General features: G+C 34.3%; 1 pseudogene; it reads left to right on the top strand.

Annotated features, from left to right (window-relative positions):
* LOC109073131 overlaps window positions 1-23,410 on the top strand; it is a 43,335-nt pseudogene that overhangs the window by 17,213 nt on the left and 2,712 nt on the right.

The raw sequence follows: 23,410 nt of genomic DNA on the forward strand, positions 1-23,410 counted from the left end.
TGTTAATGCTCACCGACAGCATCGCTCATGTTTCAGGCGACGGGAGCCGTTCTGGAGTATCTGACGGACGAGAAGAGGAAGCACAGCAGTGTATTGTGGGTGAATTTGCAGGATGAGCTGGTTCTGGAGGCCAACGGCCAGACCTTCTGTCCAGAGGAGCCCCACGCGTGTGGACCAGCACATATGTGTGCTCTCCTCACAGATGCACCAGATCGAGGTCAGAGCCTGCTTTTTTTGAATTTGGAGTTTTTACAAACATGAGTTCATTGCACCCTCATCTAATGATCCCAATGCTCTAAATAGCAATTAAACATCTGAAAGTATCTTTATTTTTATGTTTTCTGAGAGGAGTACCCTTTCTCCGTTAGCTGCCACTCATCCGAAGCGCACACATAAAGCGCTCTATCCAGGGGCGTAGTTTGTGGGGGGTATAATAATAACCAATAACCAAATCTAGGAAGTACAACCCCCCCAATATTTATACCATGGTTAATGGGAACCTAGAATCAGGTTATTAATTCTGATTAGTGCGCTCGAGAAGTGTGATGAGATTTGCGTGAGCATATACATTTATAATTATTTATTAGCTTTTCATCAGTGTGTGAACCCTTGCTCTACACATTGAACAGCATCTGTGTGTGTGTGTGTGTGACGTAGAGTCTGGAAACGGCTCTGAAAGAGGAACTTGTGGGATGTCAGAAATGGCTTGAAGTGACTCTGGAGCAGGACAAGCAGATGAAGATGTTCAAGAGCTGCCTGTTGACGGTGCAGGAGATCTTTAACCAGCACAAGAGTTCACACCAGGGCCTGCAGTACAGACGGATACCCTTCCCAGAATGCTCCGCTCCAACTGAAGAGGTGAAACACACTTTAACAGACCTGTAAAAGATCTTTCCATTCAGATGCAGTGATGAAGGCTGATGACAAGACAAAGAGAAGACCTTCTGCTCCCTCTAGTGTTCCTCAGAGTCAATGTTTCGATTTTACAGAAATATTTCACTCAGACATGTCCTCAACTCAACTTCATGATATTTTCCATTTAATTTAATTAAATTTTATTTTTGACCCAGAAAAAAATGTCATTAACTAACCCTCAGATTATTTTATTTTATTTTATTTATTTTAGGTTTGTTTATTTTATTTTTTATTTGAATTTAGCATTTATTTAAATTTTTATTTACTTATTTTATTTTATTTTATTGTATTTTATTTTATTTTATTTTATTTTATTTTATTTTATTTTATTTTATTTTATTTTATTTTATTTTATTTTATTTTAATTTTGACCCAGAAAAAAAATGTCATTAACTAACCCTCAGATTATTTTATTTTATTTTATTTTATTTATTTTAGGTTTGTTTATTTAATTTTTTATTTAAATTTAGCATTTATTTAAATTTTTATTTACTTATTTTATTATTATTCTGATATTATTATAATTATTTTATTTTTTATTTTATTTTTACTTAAAAAAAAAAAAAAAAGGAAAAAAGAAACCATGATTATCAAGCTCCAAAATTGACAAAAAAATCACACATGCACAGTTTTCTAAAGGCAATCAATAAAGATTCAAATATGATTAAATAAGATAAAATGTATAAGATGTAGATATAAAAGCATGACACCTTGACTTCAGTGGTTTTTGTGTGTATCATAAAAAGCAAACCCCAGAAGCTCAGAATTTCTCTCTTTGTGTTCAAGTTGTAAATAATGGCATGATCGTGGTTTAATATGACAGCATTGTCATTTATGGGTAAACTATCACTGTAATAGACTTCAGTTTTATTATTCTGAATGAAACCCTGGTTTTATTAAAGTTTCATTATCTTTCTTTTGTGTGCTTTATAGAGTCGTATGAATGTGTTTGTGAAAGTGGTTTATCACAGTCTGCTTCATGGCTTTCATTCGATCACCGTGATAATGTGATTGTCTCTGTGTGTGTGTGTGTGTCTCTCTCTCTCTCTCTCTCTCTGTGTGTGTGTGTGTCTCCCTGGGTTTCTCTCTGCTGTGTTTGTGTTGTGTGTGTGTGTTCCTTTTGTTTCTCTCTGGTCTCTCTCTCTCGTGTGTGTGTGTGTGTGTCCTCTCTCTCTCTCTCTCTCTGTGGTGTGTGTGTGGTCTTCTCTCTCTCTCTCTCTCTCTCTCGTGTGTGTGCTCTCTCTCTCGCTCTCTCTCTCTCTCTCTCTGAGCAGTGTGTGTCATCGGTGTCGTCTCTCTCTTGCCGTAGTCTCTGGGTGTGTGTGTGTCTCTCTCTCTATACCCTCTGTCCCTGTGGGGAGTCTCAGGGTTGTGGACAGGTGGTGCTGGAGCTCGATGAAGTCTTGTCTCACGCTGAAGTGACTCTCTCTCTGGCGGGTGTCTCTCCTCTCTAAAACTGCTCTATGGTAAAGGGTGTCGGTGGCTCTCACCTATCGATGCGCCCCCCCCCCCCCCCCCCCTCGCGGCGCTGGGTCATCACTCTGGCTGTTTGTGTTGTCCCCTCCAATCATCTGCTCGTGCGCGTTCAGGGTTGATAAACTTGGCCTGCCTAAGCGGAGTAGTGGAGGAGTCGAAGATGGATCGCTTCTTCTCCTCTGTGGGTGGCGTGAGGGTCTGGTGTGTCAAGGGTGTAAGAGGAAGTCCTCTCTAACGCGGGCTCTCTCTCTCGAGTCGTCCTTAACTGCTCTAATGGTAAAGGACGGACGACCACAGCGATGGTGATCGCGGCGCTCACACTCTGGCACTTCAACGTACGTCTCAATCATACAATACACACATTATTCAGCCAGATTGATTTTTCTACCTGGATTCAAAGTAGCTTTACAGAAAATAATGATGTTAATGTTTCAAACGTTTTAATATCGTCATGTCTTAATCTCATTTAGCAGATTAAAGCTGGACAATAATATAGTTTACATTTTGTGACGATACATATACAGTATATGTATATATATATAAAAGAGTTTAGGTGCAAAATTATTGAGATGCAATTATTTAGATTTTTTTTTTAACATGTTGTCATTATTGATTTAATGATGAAAATATGACTAAATAAGATGAAATTAACAAGATGTAGAGGTATAGATAATATATTTGTTATATGTTTTTTTATTTATTATATATATTTTTTTATTTTAGTTTGTTTATTGAACACAAAGACATGATTACTAAGCTCCAAAGGGACAAAAAAAAGCACCATAAAACATTTCACTCAAAGTGTGATATTTATTATTATTTATTTTTTTGTTACACAATTTCTAACAAATATGTAACAGTGTAAGCATTTAATTATTTAATTTAATTTATCACTGAATATATTTTCTCTAGTGGTCTCAGACTTTTGAACCCCGCTGTATTTTTACAGAAATTATGATAAATGTCTTAAATGGTGGATGATTGAATATTTAGGTAAATGTTGAGAAATTATCTTATTTATATGTTATAATATTTACACAGAACTGTGTATTATTTGACTTATTTATGGTACACTGTAGCAGTTCTCTATATGTTGGATGTTTTTGTCTGACAGGGTTTTCCAGAGTCTTGCGAGGATGAAATCGTAAGCGTTCCTGATGCCAAATACACAAAGGGCGAGTTTGAGGTGATGCACTTCTGTTTTATGACCTTTCTTTTTAATCTAACATACATTTTTTTTTTCATGTTTTGTTGGATGACAAATAAGGAAAATATCTTTTAAAAAATGCAGTTTACACACTATACACTCAGTCAAAAGATTTTTAATGATTCTTTTGTTCGCCAAGCCTGCATTTATTTGATCCAAAATACAGCAAAAGCAGTAATATTGTGAAATATTATTAATATTTAAAATAACTGTTTTCTATGTGAATATCTGTTAAAATGTAATTTATTTCTGTGATGCGCAGCTGTATTTTGGATCTTGTATCCGTTTTCTCTTTCCTACACGTCACCTTTAAGATCAGATTCAGCGGTTTCTTGTCTGTGCAGTTTAGGTTTTGGAGAGCGTCTCAAACCAAAAGCAAGACCTGTTCTGTCATTCCCAGAAGTCTGTCTGTTTTCGCTCTGCCAGCGGTGGTTTATGGTTTTTCAGGGTTTTTGTAACATGAAACCTGGTTTATAGCATCTCTGAAAATCTGAGATTGTGAGTGCTGTCTTTGTGAAGAACTGCTGTAAGCTCTTTATTAGGAACATAACACATAATTAGTTTAATTCTGGCTGTGAACTCAGAGTTGTGAAACACTGATGGCGTGCAAACGCGCCTCGTTTCTGACCCACATTCAGTGAATGACGCATGTGTTTCGACAGCGACCCGATGCGGAGGGTTGTGACCCGGTCATGTGATCTTTCACTCTGTGTGTCAGTAGCGGCGGTGATTTCTGCTCCTGAGGGTCATTTCACACACGTTACTCTGTTAAACCAAGCTCAGATTCACATGCTGTCAATGATGACCTCAGGATGGATTCAGGGCAACAGTGACCCGAGGGATCAGCTGCCCCTAAAAACACTACACTAAACTAGTTTCTGTGACCCTGTACGGGTTTATGCGTGATGGGAGATGTAGGGCAGATCAAAGTAAAAAATGTTTATTTTTATGTTGGTGTTAAATATGTTTGAAAAATTATAATAACACATTATTATTTTTATTGTTGGTGTTATTAATACTACTACTAATAATAATACTAAATCAATTAATTACTTGTAATATAAATATACTTTGTAATTTCAATATTTTATCAATACTTAAATATTTTATCATAAATTTATTATAATTAAGTGTATTAAAATATTTTTGTTATAATCATTTTATTGTACATTTATTATTAGTATTTAATTTATGCGCATGTTTTAATTCACTGACTCAAGTGTCATGTTAAATTAAATTTTATTTTGTATTTAGTTTATGATACAATTTTATATATATATTCATAATTAAATTAAATAATAATTAAATATTATATCATAAGTATTTTGATTAAAAAATATATAATTTATATTTTATTATTATATTAACTTATTTTTAGTATAATATTTTTATTCTAATAATTTTTATTATGGTTATTATTTTCTCATTTCTTCTCATGTTTTAAGTTTTTTAACCGATTAAATATTTATAGTTAAATAATTTAATATTTAATATTAAATATATAATTAACATATTTGAATTATATATATTGTATGAATATTTATATATAATATTATGATATATTTTCATTATGATATTTTTTATATTTACTTTTATTATTATTAATAATATTATTAATATATAGCATCAGGTTAAATTCCATTTATTTTTGTACTTGGTTTATGAAGCTTAGACGAAATGCTTTTCCTCCGCCTCAATCTAATATCAGCACTCGTGGAACACCAGTTGTTTTGTTATATTAATAACGTGTATATGTATGTATGTGTGTGTGTGTGTGTGTTGTAGGTGGTGATGAAGTTGGTCCGCTTGCTTCCCGACGGTCACCGGATGAAGCGGGAGGTTGATCTGGCGCTGGACTCGGTCAGCGAGACCATGACGACAGACAGGTAGAGGACTCCGTCATCTCATGTACTGACATACAGACACTTATATGACTCATGCATCATACCATACACAAAAAAACAATATCTTTTTAAAACAAACCATACGCTACACAAAACACCAAGAGCTTTTTAAAACACACTGCTTCAGTCTGATTGCTGGTTGACAATTGTGTTTTCTGGCTTGATACTGGGACTGCTCTAGGTTCATGACATCAAATATTTTGATATTCAGAGTTTCTTTTAAGATTTTTAAAAAAAAAATTTCTATTACTAATTTTCTAATAAATATTTAATTTTTATTTTAATTAATATTTTTATATTAATATATTTCATTTATTTTATGATATTTATTCATTAATAATCACTTCATATATAACATATATAACAAAATACTTTAAATTATTTTATTTTATTTTATTTTAAGTATATGCTCTTATTTTGTATGTTCTGTTTTTGATTTTCTAATACTTATTGTTTTATTTTAAACAATACTTTATTTTATTCTTAATATATATTGCATATTACATTTTTTACTTTATATTATTTATTTTCTAATTTAAGTTTTATTTTATTTTAAATACAATAAAACAAAATACATTTATTTTAATTCTAAATATGCATATTTATTTATTTTATTTATTCATTCATTTAAATTCATTAAATGAAAAGAAAACATTGCTTAATTTTATTTTATTCTAAATATATGCTCCATATTTATTTTATTTTATTTTATTTTATTTTATTTTATTTTATTTTATTTTATTTTATTTTATATTTTATTTTATTTTATTTTATGAAGCAGTATAGGAAAAGCATGAAGAAGTGCTCATCAAACATGTTCCTCCTTCACTAGTGTTTTAAATCACCTCATTTTCAATAATGATTTATTTGGCAGCTTTGTGTTTTATCTGTATTCTTGTCATCTTCGAGTGTCCAGTAGATGGCAGTATGTTTCCCCCGTTAGATTTCCACAATTACTCCATAATCAGACGCTAATCAACTTCAGCCTCTATTCATACAAGCAGCACAAATGTCAAGAGTCTCCTTGATTTCATCAGAAGGATTCTGGGAAAACCCTCTAGTGTTTGTTTGACGTTTCCTCGTGCATTAAGATCTGCAGTGGGCTGTGAAAGCCTAACGACTGACAGACGTTTCTGAGGGGTGTGTGTAATTGTGTTTGTGGGTCAGGACGGTCCCGGGCGTCAGTGTCGCTCTTATGTAAAGCTCAGAGGGGGGCAGCTGGCCAATCAAAGCGGGTTTGTGCAGCGAGAGTCGCTCTCAATTTATCACAATCCTCCAATCCTCCCCTCCTCCCCCACTCATTAAATCACTACAGCACTTCTCAGATTAGTTTTTCCCGTGTGGAAAGCGAACACTAATCCTTCTCTTCTGTCTCTTGTCTCTTTGTTGCTTCAGATAAGCGCTGCTGACGGAGAGCGATTTGTAATTGAAATGATCACAGGATGCTTTGGTGTACAGATGAGTGTGTGATGCTGGAAGCGTCTCAGAGAGAGATTCAGTTGTTTGAGACACTTTTAAAGGGACAGTTCACCTAAATATGACGATTCTGTCATCATTTGCTCATCCTCAAGCTGTTTGAGCTTCTTGCATGTGTGGAGCATAAAAGAAGATATTTTGAAGAATGTTGGAGACCAGGGCTGTGTTTCCCAAAAGCATCGTAAGCCTAAGTAGCTTCACTGGTTTCATTACGATGCTTTTGGGAAACGCAGACCAGACCGGTTTCTGGCAGACTTTGACTTCTATGGTAGGTTAAAAAAAATACTATGGAAGTCAGTGGCTACCGTCAGCTGTTTGGTTGCAAACATTCTTCAAAGTACCTTAAGAAAAAATTCATACAGGTTTAAAACTTAAAGGTGAGTAAATGATGACAGAATTGACATTTTTGGGTGCTTCTATGCTTCTATATTATGCTTTATGAATTACCATATTTTCCAGAATATAACTATATAAGTAGTTATATTTATATAACTATATTTTTTTATCATCTTATATCTGCTAAATTTATGTTCCAAATAAGTGTTTACAATGTTTATAAAGTTTTTTATTTTTTATTTTATTTACTGGTATTTTATATTATTTCTGAACTGAATAATAAAATGCATCTTATATGCCAATGCAACTTAATTGAATTATTTTTTTACCCTCTAAATGATGCAATTTTGGCCCGGTGTGACTTATGTTCCAGATATTATTGTATATAATTATTGAAATAATGTGTGCTAAATTATACGAAAATCTGATTTGAATATCAACAGGCATTTTTTCACTTTTTCTATTATTGTGATATCAAACCATAGAAATGTCAATATTTTGGCACTCTCTATAATATAATAGCATTTAAAGCTGATATGACAATAAGCTCAAATACAATCAAAACAAATATTACCATATCAACTTTTTCAGAACCCGCCCCTAAATGGCGCATAAATACTGTCATTGGTTGCTTTCTATGTCAATCACTGGAGAGTTTTCGGTCAGTAAAGGTAGTTAGGTCTGGCTTCATGAGTTTATGGGTTTAATATTCATTCATTTGTCAATATGTGAAGGTATTAATCAGATGTTTCTGAATATGTTTGTTTGCATTTGGCTCTGTTTTTGCCTTGTTTTCTGGCTGCCGTTGATCATCTGATGTTGCATCACACTGTTTCCATGGCAACCGCATCCCACTCTGGACTGCTGACATTAGCTTCAGTTCTTGTGTGGTTTGTTTGATTACAATGCAAACTTTCAGACAGCTTTGACACACACGAGCCTCATAATTTTAGTTCATATTGCTTCTGTCTGTATAACAAGCGTCTGATGGATTATCTGAAAGCGCTTCCTCTGCACTATTTATTTTAATTGAAGGACTGTTTTGTTCTGCACATATTACTCTAGTCAGACTGATTCTGGTTTCAGGTTCCCATCCGACGCTGAAGCCAAATCATATAGTGATTCGAAGCTGAAAAACCCAATGAAATATTCCAGTAAAAGTGGAGGAAATGTAAATCAGTGCCTAAAGAAAGGCTCTCGTGGTTTGGAAGGCGGTGTGGAAAAATATTTGCAGAAGAAAGAGAATGTAGAGAGTGGTGACGTCACGAGAGAGAGAGAGAGAGGGATGGAGCCGATCCAGACGGAGGGAATTTAGGAGAGACCTCCGCACAAAAAGATGTGTGCGTGTGGAGGGACGGCAGCCAGAATCATTCGTCTAGAACAATTAGAGCCATCCGTCTGAGCACACACGAGATTAAAGCTGTGAACAGCTCGCTCTTGCTTTGCTGATGTCTGACACGCATTGAATCTTGTTGCATGTGTGTAGAGAGCCAAAATGCCAAAACCTGAGCGTGCGTTTAAAAAGAGTGTTTTTTGGATTTTAAAAGCCTCCAAACATAAATTGCAAGACATTTCTGTAGCAGTGATATAAATGTATATGCTCCGAAAACTAATGGACGATTTGGAAACCCTCACAGATGAGATTTTAAAGGCGCTGTAAGCACTAGAAGATCATAAAAACATTGAATCCTAGAAACACACACTGAAACACTTGTATGTTATTACTACACGAGTAATTCCATTGTGAGTACTACGAAGTCTTGTAAGCGGTTATAAAACGGATTGTTCCAGTCCTTGATTCTGATTGGTTGAGCCACGTTTGAAGCTGTTGTTAATTACTCTACAAAGTGACATACACCTTTGTTTACATTTGTGTGTTGCTCGGCAACCACTTTGTTACAACCACAAATGTTTCTGAGGAACTACATTGTTTGGTGGAAGAATACTGTTTTTATTAATATCATTACACTTCATTTGCTCTGTTTTATTTTGTGAAACCTTACTGCGTATATGGAATAACTGTTTTATAAAAGCAATAATCCCCATGAAGCCATGGTTTACAGTGAATTTATAACAGCTAAGGGGGTTTTAGGCATGACGCAAACCTAACAACGCCCCTTAGCTGTTATAAATTCACTGTAAACCACGGCTTCTTGGGCCTTATTGCTTTTTTCAGGTCAAAAAAGTGCTTCATGAAGTCAACCTACCAATGTTTACCTGTGGTTACCGGCATATCAAACTGAAAGGAGAGAATTTTAAAATGACACATTTCACTTTTAAGAGAGATGCTGTCCTTGACCGTAATAATAATTCAAATAGTTTTTTACATAATTTTTCTTCCTCCTTTCATCATCATCTTCTTCTTCTTAATAATAATAATAATAAATATAATGATAAAAAATGATAATAATAAAATAAAATATAAAAAAAATGAATTTATTATATTCTAATAATTTAATTTAAAATAACAACAAAAACAAAAAAAAAAATATAAATAAACAACAAAAAAAATAAAAAAATAATATTAATATAAATATAAACTATTAAAAATAATATTTTTATAATAATCAGTCGAATAGATGAGTGAAGATGAAAAAGACTTTTTAATTGATGAGTGTGTTTCTCAGAATCAGTCGATTGGACTAATTACAAATTTAACGAACTTCTCACACACAGCCGTTCTTCACACAGATCAACACACACACAGCTCGCTTTAATCGCTATTGATTGCTGCAAGCTCTCATTTGTTGATCTTTATTATTGAATATATGATGTGTGAAGTCAGAGAATAATAGGAGAATGGCAGAAAACTGTGTTCAAAACTTTTTTTTAATTAATACTTGATTATTGAGCAAGGATGCATTAAATTGAGCAGAATAAATGCTGCTCTTCTGAACTTTCTATTCATCTGTGAATCCAGAAAAATAAAATGCATCACAGTTCCCACAAAAATATTGTGCAGCACAACTGTTTTCAACATTGATAATAATCAGAAATGTTTCTTGAACAGTAAATCATCATATTAGAATGATTTCTGAAGATCATGTGACACTGAAGACTGGAGTAATGATGCTGAAAATACAGCTGTGCATAACAGAAATAAATTACACTTTAACAGAGATTCACATAGAAAACAGATATTTTAAATTGTAATAATATTTCACAATTTTACAGATTTTTTCTGTATTTTTAATCAAATAAATGCAGCTTTGGTGAGCAGAAGAGATTACTTTAAAAAACATAAAATTATTTATATATATTATTTTTAATGTTTCAAGAAATATTACAAATGAATTCTATTATAAATTGCTTTACTGTTTTTATTATTATTATTATTTGGTTGAAACTAGAGTAAATATTCCATCATTGAAATTGAAAGTTGCTGATAATAGAGTAAACAAACTGAATTAGCTTGGCTTTACTACGTAAATGTCATCATAGAAGAAGTCTGAATGGAAATGATTTGCTTTCTCTGTTTTGTTTGGACTGGAATCCTGAAGTATGATTTTATTCATGGGCATCATGCAGAGTCTCTAAAGAAAGTCCACAGAAAACAGCCTGTGAATTGATGAAAGCACGACAGAAAACAGTGGAGATTGTGTGTGTGTGTGTGTGTGTGTGAGAGCCATTAGTCGCTCACAGAGTGCTGATTGTGTGCTGTAGCTGTGTTTCTCTCTCAATGGTTTCTGGCTGTCTGTTTGCGTCACGTTTGTATTTGTGGCTGGAAAATGAGAGTGGAGGTGCTCAGCAGTCTGCTAAAGTCATTAGTAACACACACACACACATATTCAGGCTCCTCTACGGAAAGAGCGAGGGTCCAAACAGCTGACATATGATAGTGATTTGCTGCCGTCTGGCCGGGGTTCAGAGCGCTGAGGCCCGTTGATTATAAAGAGAGCGGCCCGCACACGCTTCCCACTCCAAATCACTGATCAGCAGAGAACTTATTAATGCTTGCATCACATGTAAAATGCCATCTAAGATATTTCGTTTTGATATCACATGTATCCATCGCAGAGAAACCAGAACCAGAATGAACAGTACTGCAACAAACTCAGTGAAGAAAAAAAATAAATAAAAATTCCAAGATGATTCATGCATATTACAGAAAGTAATAATAAAAATAGTTTTATTGACTCTTTTACAGTATCTATTTTAATGCTTATTATACTGGGAAAAACTATTCTGTGTTGTAGAGTAAATATTTATTTATTTATTTATTGTTTTGAATTGGCTTTTATTTTTATAGCTTCAGTGTTTATTTAAATTTTCAAGTTATAGTAATTTTATGTGCTTCTGTCATTTTTCCTTTCTATATTTAGATTAAATATATGTGTATATATATATATATATATATAATTTTACTACTTCAAAAATAATTATTACAATATATATATAATTTTACTACTTCAAAAATAATTATTACATTATTTCTAAATATCAGTCGTTTTTACACTTTTTAAATTTAATATTTATATTTAATTAAAAAAAAAATTCAGTTACCAAAAATAATTAAATTTTTTAAATAAGTTTTTAATGTTTTAGTTAACAATAACAGCATTGATCCTAAGCATATTTTATCTGATTTATCAGCAAAAATATTCTCAAAGCAAGATAAATTGCACTGCATGAGATTTTCACAGATTGCATCTTTAATGTGTGTATTTGTAATTGCATATTTGTTCTTTTATTTTAAGTAATACACTGGTATTAAAGAAACGGTCTTTGAAAACAAGCCTTAGTATTTCACGCAGTGTTGCTTCTTGAGTACATTTGTTGATTTAAGGACTTTTAAATACAAAAAAAAAACAAGTACATTTCAATTTTTGCATTGTACTTTATCGTCAAATCCATTTCTCTTTAAGTCAGAAGTCCATGCTTTGTGTGTAAAGCTTCATATGGATGGTCTTTTTGCTGTGAGTTTTGCTCAAGGTGTCAGGAGGTTCATCAGGAGTCAATGCTAACATTCTCTCTGCTTTGTTTTCTCTTTAAGTCTTCAATAACAGGCGACAATAGACATCACACCATCGCACGAACTCCCAACAATCCACGCTGCCAAATAAAGTTGTTATCGAACACACAGCCCAAGCACATGTGTGACGTGTTTACTGATTGTTTTCTTGGAGAAATCCATCTCACGAACTCCCAACGAGCCCTGCTGCCAAATAAAGGTCCGTTTGTTTAGACCTTCCACCAGAAATCATTGGGACTAATAACACCTTTCACACCCGAGGCGTCGCATCAGGCCCGTCTTGATGGTTTGTGTGCTGATAATTGGCTTCTTTTCGACATTTTAATGCGAGCACGTCTCTGAGCATCAATAAAAATGCCCTTTCCACATCACACACACGCACGGTTTCCACATTACTGCCTCCGTCTCATTGTTCAGACTCAGAAGCTGCATGCTGGGAATCATTACAGTTCTCAGATGGACAGACGAGCACTTACACTGTTAGAGTTCAGCATCGCTTAATTCTATTCAGAAAGTGATCAAAAGTCACAATAAAAGGCATTTTCAAATAAATGCTGTTCTTTTGAACTTTGTTTTCTGTGGAAGCTTGTTTCTGCCACACAGGAAGACAAAAGGAAAAAAGTAATTGGGACAGAATCGCAGGATGTCGTCTGGCGAAAGCAAGAAAAAAAGTCAAAATGTCAGATAAAAAGTTTTTCAAGTCAGAATTGTGAGAAGAAAGTCAGAACTGAAAGATAAAAATGAATAATTCTGAGAAAAAAAAGTCTGAATTGTGAGTTATAAATTTATAATTATGAGGGGAAAAGTCAGAAGTGCAAGAACTCAATTCAAAGAAAAAAAGTCAGTATTGCAAAATATAAATTCATATTTCAGACTAAAAAAGTCAGAATTGTTAGATATTTTTTTATTTTATCCTGTGGCGGAAACAGGCTTCTATTCAATTCATCTGTGAATCCTGAAAAATGAAATGCATCACAGTTTCCACAGAAATGTTTTCAACATTGATAATAATCAGAAATGTTTCTTGAGCAGTAAATCATCATATTAGAATGATTTCTGAAGATCATGTGACACTGAAGACTGGAGTAATGATGCTGAAAATACAGCTGCACATCACAGAAATAAATTACAGTTTAACAGATATTCACACAGAAAACAGTTATATTAAATTCTAATAATATTTCACATTTTACTGTATTTTGGATCAAATAGTTGCACTTTGCAATAGTTGCAAAGATGCAGTGCGCGGGTCACAAGGTGGTTTTAGCAGATGAGCTCTCTGTGGCTTCACGTGGCATCTTTGTCTGTTTTGTTAGTGTTACAGAAGCTCTGCTGTGAGTCTGTCGCGCTGCTGCTTTCATTTCTATCAGGATATGAGACAGCGAGGCACCTGTGTGTCTGTCAGCTGCTCCCCGTCCGCATGATCAGCATTCCTGGCTGGAATTACTGAATTCATTTCTCTGGCTCTTGTGTCCGTGGGCCACCATAATCGAGTCGAAATTCACAAATCATGACAAAATCCAGTCATTTCACTGCTAAACTGCCATAAAAACAGTTAATCCACTCTTAAACCACTAAAAAAACCCATTAATGCACCAGATCTCCGTGCACATTTTTCTCTCTGGAATGGAAGGAATGTGTTTCAGCTCTTTTGTTGCTGTGTGTGTGTGTGTGTGTGTGTGTGAGAGAGAGAGAGAGAGTGTGTGTGTGTGTGTGTGTGTGTGAAGTGAGAGTGTGAGTGATGAGAGTGTGCGAGTGTGTGTTTGTGTGTGAGAGAGAGTGTGTGTGTGTGTGTGTGTGAGAGAGTGTGTGTTTGTGTTTGAGAGAGAGTGTGAGTGTGTGTGTGTGAGAAAGAGAGTGTATGAGAGTGCGTGTGTGTGTGTGTGAGAAAGGTGTGTTTGTGTGTGGAGAGAGAGAGAGAGTGTGAGTGTGTGTGTGTGTGTGTGTGAGTGTATGAGAGTGTGTGAGATCGTGTGTGTGTGTGTGAGTGTGTGAGAGAGAGTTGTGAGTGAGTGTTTGAGAGAGTGAGTGTGTGTGTGTGTGTGTGTGTGTGTGAGAAAGTGTGCGTGTGTGAGTAAGAGAGTGAGAGTGTGTGTGTGTGTGTGTGTGAGAGAGTGTGTGTGTTTGTGTGTGTGTGTGAGTGTGTGTGTGTTAGAGTGTGTGTGTGTGTGTGTTAGAGTGTGTGTGAGAGTGTTAGAGTGTGTGTGTGTGTGTGTGTGTGAGAGAGTGCGTGTGTTAGAGTGTGTGTGTGAGTGTTAGAGTGTGTGTGTGTGTGAGTGTGTGTCTTATATAGAGAGTGTGTGTGTGAGAGTGCGTGTGTGTGTGTGTGAGTGAGTGTGAGAGTGTTTGTGAGAGTGAGTGTGTGTGTGTGTGTGTGAAAGAGTGTATGTGAGCGAGTGTGTGTTTGTGTGTGAGAGAGAGTGTGAGTAGAGAGTATATGACTGTGTGTGTGTGCGTGTGTGTGTGTGTGTATGTGAATGAAATAGTGTTGTCATTGTGGCGTCGGACAGATTTACTCTTTCTTTATTTTACACATTTTAATTATTGTAAAGTGGAATATAAATAGTAAAAAAAACAAGCTCTGTAATAAGACAGTATTAAGTGTAAGTCTGGGAATGATGTAGTGATCAAAATGTGACAAATGAAAAGTCTCTCATATTTCAGCTTATATATCATATATAACACACACACACACACACACACACACACATATAAATGCATTATTTATTTTATTTAGATATTTAATTTTTAAAGTCATATTATTTTTTAAAGAACAACCCATGTAGCTGTTCGATGATATCTGGTCTGTGATAATTGAAGTGAAAAGAGCAGCGAGAATATTCTGCTAAACGTCTGAACCAATTTAAACCTTCTGTTTTGAACAAAATGATAGGTCATGTGGGTTTGGAATGACGTGAGCGAGTATAAATGATGACAGAAATATCATTTAAGGGGGAACGGTTCCTTTAATAACATGCTGTTTGGAGGGAATCTGAGAAATCTGGAGTGGATTTTCTCACCCTATCAGAAGGAATGTGGGAATTTCACTTCATACAAGTTTCTTTATGGAGGAAGGATGTTTTGAGAGGATGAATACATATCAGTGAAAGAAAGCAGCACACAGCAGACGTGTGTGAGAGTGTGTGTGTGTGTGTGTGTTAATGTCTTATTTCTTTTCACTGTGTTGAGTTATGAACATCAGCTGTGTGTGTGTGGAGACTCTATTCTTTACACGTGTCTTCCAAGCATTAATCCTATCATGATCCAGACGTGTGTGTGTTTAAGGCTCCCGTACCCTCAGTATTCTCAGGCTCTTTGGAGTGCAGGGCACAGCTGGTAGTGATGGTACAGGAATGAATACACACATTGAAATGAGGACGTATCATAGACTTCAAATTATAATGACCATAAACTAATGTAAAACTCGTTTTATGTAGAGGCACTTTTTGTTTTGTTTTGTATTGTTTTGTTGCATTGCATCGCATTTTATTGCATGCATTACATATAAAAAAACAAACAAACATGTTTCACTTAAGTTTTTTCACTTAATATTGCTGTTTTTATATAAAGCTTTTTTAAGCCTTAAGTTTTTTGTGTGCATGTATTTTATTGCAAAAAAATTACTTCCTAACTTGATGCAAACCCAACTTAAAAAAAAAAAAAACATGTTTCACTTAATATAAAAATAACTGTTCTGTTTTTATATAAAGCTTTTTTAAGCCTTAAGTTTTTTTTTGTGTGTGTGTATTTTATTGCAATGCATTTTATTGCATGGCATGCTTGTCTTCATAACCTAATGCAAACACTTCTACTATATATATACCCAGTATGGTAGTGATGAGAGTGAAGGATCTCCTCATCCTCACTGTGATCCTAATCGGATGTTTTCACGTCCCTACTTCAGCGAGGCGTTTATCTTGTGTCCTGCCTTGTAACACGCAGACACCCTTTTATACACTTCAGCAGAGTGAGAGGTGAGAACGAGAAGGACATTAACATTCAGACTGCACACCGATGCAGTAAACACTGAGGACTTCAGGCTAATCTTAACATTAAGCTCACCTCGTGCAGCCAGACTTTACACCATCAGCCTGGTCCTCTTGTTGTGTTGGGGTAATAGTGAATTGCAACCAAATGGCAATTTAAATAAGGGTATGTATTTATTTATTTATTTAAAAGTTATAATTTTAATTTTGATTTTAAGTATTTATTTATTTATTAGATTTTTTATTTTATTTAAATGTATTCATTTTAAATGTTTATTTGTTATATTTTTTATTTTATTTAAAATTTTGAATTTTTATTTAAATTTATTCATTTATTTTTATTCATTTCAATTTTTAGTTTTATTCATTTTATTTTGAATAGTTTAAATGTGTTCATTTTAAATGTTTAATTTTTATTTATTATATTTTTATTTAAATGTGTTCATTTTAAATGTTTATTTATTTAATTTTAAATGTATTTATTAAAATAATTATACATAGAAATGTAAATCAGGCATGATCTCGTCCAGACCCTGAATCCCACACGTTTTGTGTCACAAGCTGATTTTGCAGCTTTGTCAGCAGATTCCTCTAATATTGTTATGTTTTTTATCTGATGTAACTGAGTAAAAGTTCCCATGCAGGACTGCTTCAGAGGGTGATGAAGTGAAGTGTCTAGGTTCGAGTTTGTGGAGCATCAGGTCTCTTTTCAGTGTGAAGTGTTCTCCTTTGACATTTCAGGGCTTAGCTTCACACTTTGACATTCTGGTTCATAAATTCTTTGTCACCCTGGAGAGTCCTATGCTTACAGCTCCTCTTTTAAAACTTTACCATGTATTTATAACCGTAACGTCTGATTGGCTGATGAGCTTTTGAACCCATAACAGTGTCATACCTGGACTGTTGGTATCCAGGCAACAGCAGTGTAAGTGGGTGGAGCTATTTGTGTTGTGACTCCTTTAGATTATTTTAAAACTTCTTGCATTTTCTTTGCAAGTCTGTTGAATGAAAGCATTAGATATCATGTTGGTTTAAAATCATGTGTTGCTGCTGCACTGATTTCACTGCAGTGAGGACTATCACATCATAACCAGACAAACATCTGCCTTTTATAGCCTTTATCTTTGATTATTTCAGACGTTTTACTGGCTTGAGCCCAACAGATGCCAAAACATCAACATGTTCAAGATTACACAGGATTATCTCTGTCAGCTTGTTTTCTGAATCTGATTTTTGATTAAATAACACTGAAATATCTTTCCATGCATTCGTTCCATGCTTCAATTAGTGCATGCTCTTTTTCTTGCGTTGTATTGCATAAAGTTGCATTTTGTTAAAACAGCACAACAGAGAGAGACAGCGCTGAATCAATCAAAGAATCTGCTCAATCATACATGCGTTGCATTGGACTGAAAAACAACGTGATCAATTTGTTTCCAGAGTTTTCTGTCCCAGTTTAACCTCAGCATGCATTTGACTGATGAGAATCAATGATCAGAACAGAGTTTAAAACATTAGAAATACACTGCAAGCGTAGCTACAGCTAAAGTACCTTGAAAACTATTTAATTATCTTCTTTTATTACAGAACGAGTGCAGCGCTGAGCACCGTGAGACTTCTGAAAATAATTAATTGTGTGTTATTGTGCGTTTGCTCTCTGGCTGTGCGTGTAGTTGGCATTATTTTTATGCTCTGGAGTTTCTTTTGTTGGAACAGTTTGAGTAAAGACTAAATATTACGGCTAATTAATCTCCCGCCGCCTGCACTTTCTCGGCCTGATCTCATTTATAAAAGTGCAGGATTACGCAGTCAGCGGGAGTGCTTTAATTCTTTTTTTAAAGCAATTTAAATAGTTGCTCTAGTGGGGATTTAGTTTTCTTCCCAGCGAGACTTATACACATGCAATATGTTTTATAAGTAATGAGGCTTGCAGTTTTTTTTTAATAGGCTACATAATTGAACACGTATATATGGGGCAAATCAGCATAACTTTACATAATTGTTTAATCATCATAAGAGTTTTAAAGTTTTGTGTACTTGTGTAAAACTACAGAAACCTTGTACCAGATACCCTTTTTAATTTTCCTTGAGTAAAAGCACAAAATTACTAGATTATTTTTAAATATTATATTATTTAATATCATTTTATCCATTTAAGATTGGACGGTGGACTGGTTTCACAACAACTTTAATTCACAAATAACTGACAGTCATTCCCTAAATATGATTCACATTTACAATAATCAGTTCTAGAAGTCTGAAGCATGAAGACTCGCTCTGAATAGATCATTGAATCAGTGCAAACAAATCAGGCCAGTTCACTAACGAATCATTGAGTGTGATTTGCGAACTGATTCATTAGGTTCATTTAAAAGAATCAGCTCATTTAAGAATCGGACATTACTGTAGTGTTTTATTAAAGGTGTATTTGATATTACTTTGTTGGTAATATGCAATTAAGCCACATGATTATAATAGCAATTTTTATTTTTTAATTTCATTTTATTTCATTCATTAAGTTTCCTAAAGGCCAGACTGTTTTCAAAGCGGCTTTAATTCACAAATAACTGACAGTCATGACCTAAATATTATTTTCATTTACAATAATCAACACTAAAAGTCAGACATGACGACTCTCTCAAACCGAATCATTGAATCAGTGAGTTGTTCACTTGAGAACAGCTGCGTTCGGATCAATCCAGTTCAACACTGAATCATTCAGTGCCATTTGTGAATTGATTCAACAGGTTCATTAAAAATAATCAGCTCATTTACAAATCAGACATCACTATGGTGTTTTATTAAAGGTGTATTTGAAATGTTTTTGTTGTTAATATGCAGTTAAGCCACAATAGTTTTAGTTTGTATTTATTATTTGGATTTATAATTATTTTTAAACTATAACAGTTTTTATTAAAATCATTATTTTATTTTTAAACTTGAATCAGTGACTCGAGAACAGCCGCAGTTGTATCTCAAATCAAATTCTATTTGCCCTTGAATTGTTCAGTGGAATTTCTGAACTGATTCAGTGGGTTCATTGAAAAGAATCAGCTTCTTCATGAATCGTTCTCATGTTTCAGAGCATGTCTCTATTTCTTCAGTTTAAAAAATAACGAACGTTATGTTTTTATGAAATCTAGTGGAGTAAAACCTACAGTATTATGCTTTGGAAACCATTGTTCTGTTTGGTACGATGCAGTGCAGAGTGTTTATGGTGTATGGCTCTTGTTTGTGTCATTTCCCAGATCAAGAGCTCTAAATGTGAGACGGAGATCCAGGCTCTGACGCTGAAGAGTTTGCTGTATCTGGAGCGCTACATGTACCTGATCCTCTTCAACACGTACCTGCACCTGGAGAAGAGAGACTCGTGGCAGCGCTCCTTCAGCGACTGGATGCTGCAGGTGAGATCAGACCTTCGTCACGTGCATTCACTGCAGCGTAAAACCACTTTACCCAACTGTGTCTCTGGAAAAGTTCAGTTTGGCCCTATGTAAGCAAACAACCATACTGACCTTTCATAGTCTCACATCGGCGTAATAGTAATTAGCTTATGCTTTCTTGCAAACAATACAGTGCAAAAATGTAGATATGGTGAGTCATGCTCTCCATTATTTTGTTGCTTTATGAAAGCCTACGTTGCAAAAGACCTTGTTGATAAATAAGTGCATTTGCACCATCATTTCTGCTGAGTTCATCATCATGCAGAGCAGAAGTAAACTCTACTGAAACTTTGTTGCTTTTATGACAATATCACCAGAACTTAAAAGAACTGAACAGATTGATCACTACTGCTACAATCCGTGTGGTATTTAAGGTACATTTTATATGATTTTGTCTTATAAAGCCAGCAATTATTGCTTTTTATTTTATTAGTTTAATATTAATAATTTTCTATATTTATTTAATATATAATATCTAATCTAAAATAAACTAATAAACTATATAAAATAAAAGTATATAATATATACAGTAGTTATGTATTGTATATTATTTAAAATATATATTTTCTTTTATATTTATTTAATTTTAAATGATTATTTTATTTTATTTTATTTTATTTTATTTTATTTTATTTTATTTTATTTTCCAGTGGACAAAAAAGAAGAATGGCATGTTACAAGATTTTAATTTATTTATTATTTTATACAGCTTTTCTAATTTAAACCTCAATTACAAAAAAACTGTTCAGAGCAAATTCACATCCAAATTTGCATTCAATTTTGTAAAATATCACCCAGCCTTGTGTTCATCTCCCTTCAGCTTCACACTTGATTTCAAAAGTCCGTCACAAACCTCAGTGAAGTTTAATGTTACTGTAACTCAGCAGCAGGAGTGCTGATCGAGAGAGGTCTGAATCAGAGCTGTTCCTGTGTTGTGTGCATTTGTCCAGCTGTTGTGTGAATGTTTCTCCTGTGTGAATTTGTGCTTGTCGAGCCGTAGCCATCGCTTCATTTGGACGTGGCCCCTGGAATTTACAAGCTTATTCTAGCATCACTGAGACCGCCGCTGCTTTCTCGAGGTCTCTCTCTCTGTGTGTGTGTGTGTGTGTGTGTGTGTGTGAGGCCAGCTGTGGCTCACGGTAAAGTCTGGAATTTATTGCCATTCCAAACAAATGAGAGTTTCCCCCCTGCGTGGATTATTAGGCTTTTTCCTTGATGCTTTTCCGTTCTCTTCCAGTCCTGCACTTCAGCGGCCGATGAGAAATTGAAAGAACTAGTTCTTAAACTGAGTTTTGTTTAACCCTAACTGTGATGATGTCTCTATAAGCTCTTGATCTGATGGTAAAAACATGTTCAGTTGAACTGAACTAACCTGGAAGGATCGCAGATGAACTCATCAGTCGACACCATAGTCATGTCCCTAGCGAACATCCGTCCTGATTTCTCTCCTGACTCCGTGTCTAATCAATAATCACAGTCTGTTAATGGATTCTGGCTGCAAGTGTTGGCTGTGAGATGTATAACCCAGCACATATGGAAGGAATATTCTGGGTTAAATACAGCTTAACTCCATCGACAAAACAACAAAGCATTCGACTTGTCCCTCAGTAAATTATTTTAATAAATAACACTTAAAGTGTGCGTCCAAAAGAACAGAATAATATTATTTAACACATTGTATGTTTCTAGCAGGTGCATTTTAGAAGACTTGTGTTCATCTCTTCAGTGTATTTGTCATCTGAAGTCTGGATGACTCTGATTTCTTCATCCAGAAAGAGTCGCGCTGAAATCACGGAGGCATTCTTCTGCGGTGTGTGTTTTCACAGCGATCGTTCCGATGCGTTTGTGTTTTTATAATGCAGGAATGTCTATAATGCGGCTCGTTCCACTTCAAAGATCCAGAGCCAAACAAACCCACAGTGCTTCATTTCAGAAAGGACCGACTTTAAACGCCATTCAATGAGTTACTAAAGAAAAAATAATCCTAACTGATTTCGTAAAATTTTTGTTTATGATGACAGTAAAATCCGTGACTACTTAAATTCACCTCTGTATGTTCATGAAAAGTACAGAAGGTTAAGGTTTGCATACTAAACTTACTCAAACTCAAATATTAAAAATGTGATTTTTTTTTAATTTTTTTAATTTATATTCTTATTTTTGAATACTAAACTATATATATGTTACTTTGTACAATTTTATATATATAATACTTTACACTATATATATATATATATATTTCTTTAGACAAAAAATATTTTTAACATTTTATAAAGTAATTTTATGTAATAAAAATATGTGAAGAATAACCAAACCTATCATAAAAACCACTGAATTATCCATTCAGCTGCTATCCGAAGTGACTTCTAAACGGTCAACAGCTCAATACGAGCTCCTAATCTGAAGGAGAATGGCATTAGAGGAGCTGAAGTAATGCGTCTGAGCAACCCACCGAGAGCCTCTCGAGTCCGTAAGAAAAGCTCTTGTTATCAGTCAGGGCTCAGGAGTCGAGAACCGTCCACACTAGAATGAGACTTCATTAGATCTTATCGCTGCGCCACACATGGGCTCTTATCTGAAGAGATGAAGGAAGCAAATAGTCTGAGAAGATCCACTCCACACTTACACTCACTAAGTGTGCATACACTCATGGGCATTTACAGTCTCTCTGTATATATAAACTAAAATCATTGGCACTGACAAGAAATAGGATCAAATAACATTATTGACGTGATTTAAAGTAAACTAAAAATAATAATAATGCATAAAAAACTAAAATATAGTTTTTATCAATATATTGGATTTTTTATTTTAATTTAATTATTTTCATTTTATTGTCTGTTTTTGTCATTTTAACGTCTATTTAATTTTTATTCTCATTTTTATGTTTTTAAAAATATTTACTACATTTTATTTCAGTTTTAGTTATGTAGTGCATCTATTTAAACTGAATGAAACTAAAAAGTGTTATATTGGCATCTACCTTAAAATAGTGGCAACACTGCACTTAAAGCCTTTGCTGTAGATATAATGAATCATAAAAGTATTTTTAATGTATTAAATATGCCCTGTAATGCACCTTGTAATGCACTGTGATCTCATTAAAAATTGTAAACACAGTATATATTTATTGTTATACTTTAGCAAGTAAAATCCATTAAAACACAACAAATACTGTTATGCATTTTAACTTTGTTGACAGTTATTTATGAAAAGATGCAATGTATTGCAATGAACCTTTATTATGCATAATTTCAAACTTTCAAACAAGGCTTTGTCAAGCCCACGTTAAAGTTTGTTTACAGACTTGACTCATCTATAGCACAAGCTCAGTCCGCTCCAGACAACAATTACAGATCCCTGAACGAAAACAAACAGAGATAAGAACTGTATGCAGCTAGAAGAGGAAAGTTTGTCAGAAGCATTTATATGTCTGTGTACAGTATATCGCCAGTGTTGGGGAAAGTTACTCCATAAAAAAAAGTAACTAATTGCATTACTTGTTTATTTTTTTTATGCAAAGTAATGCATTGTGTTACTTTTGCATTAGTTTTTGTCAGCTAAGCTGGGCTTGATTATTTTTTTTTTAATAACAAAAGAACCAAAAGTTATGGTGTGATGGCCCTTTCACACCAGAAGTGAAGTTAATAAGCCTCAGGCTGAAGGAAGTGTCTCTGCACTTACTCCCAGTCTCT

This window comes from Cyprinus carpio, chromosome B12 (assembly GCF_018340385.1).
Source record: "Cyprinus carpio isolate SPL01 chromosome B12, ASM1834038v1, whole genome shotgun sequence".
Lineage (NCBI taxonomy): Eukaryota > Metazoa > Chordata > Actinopteri > Cypriniformes > Cyprinidae > Cyprinus > Cyprinus carpio.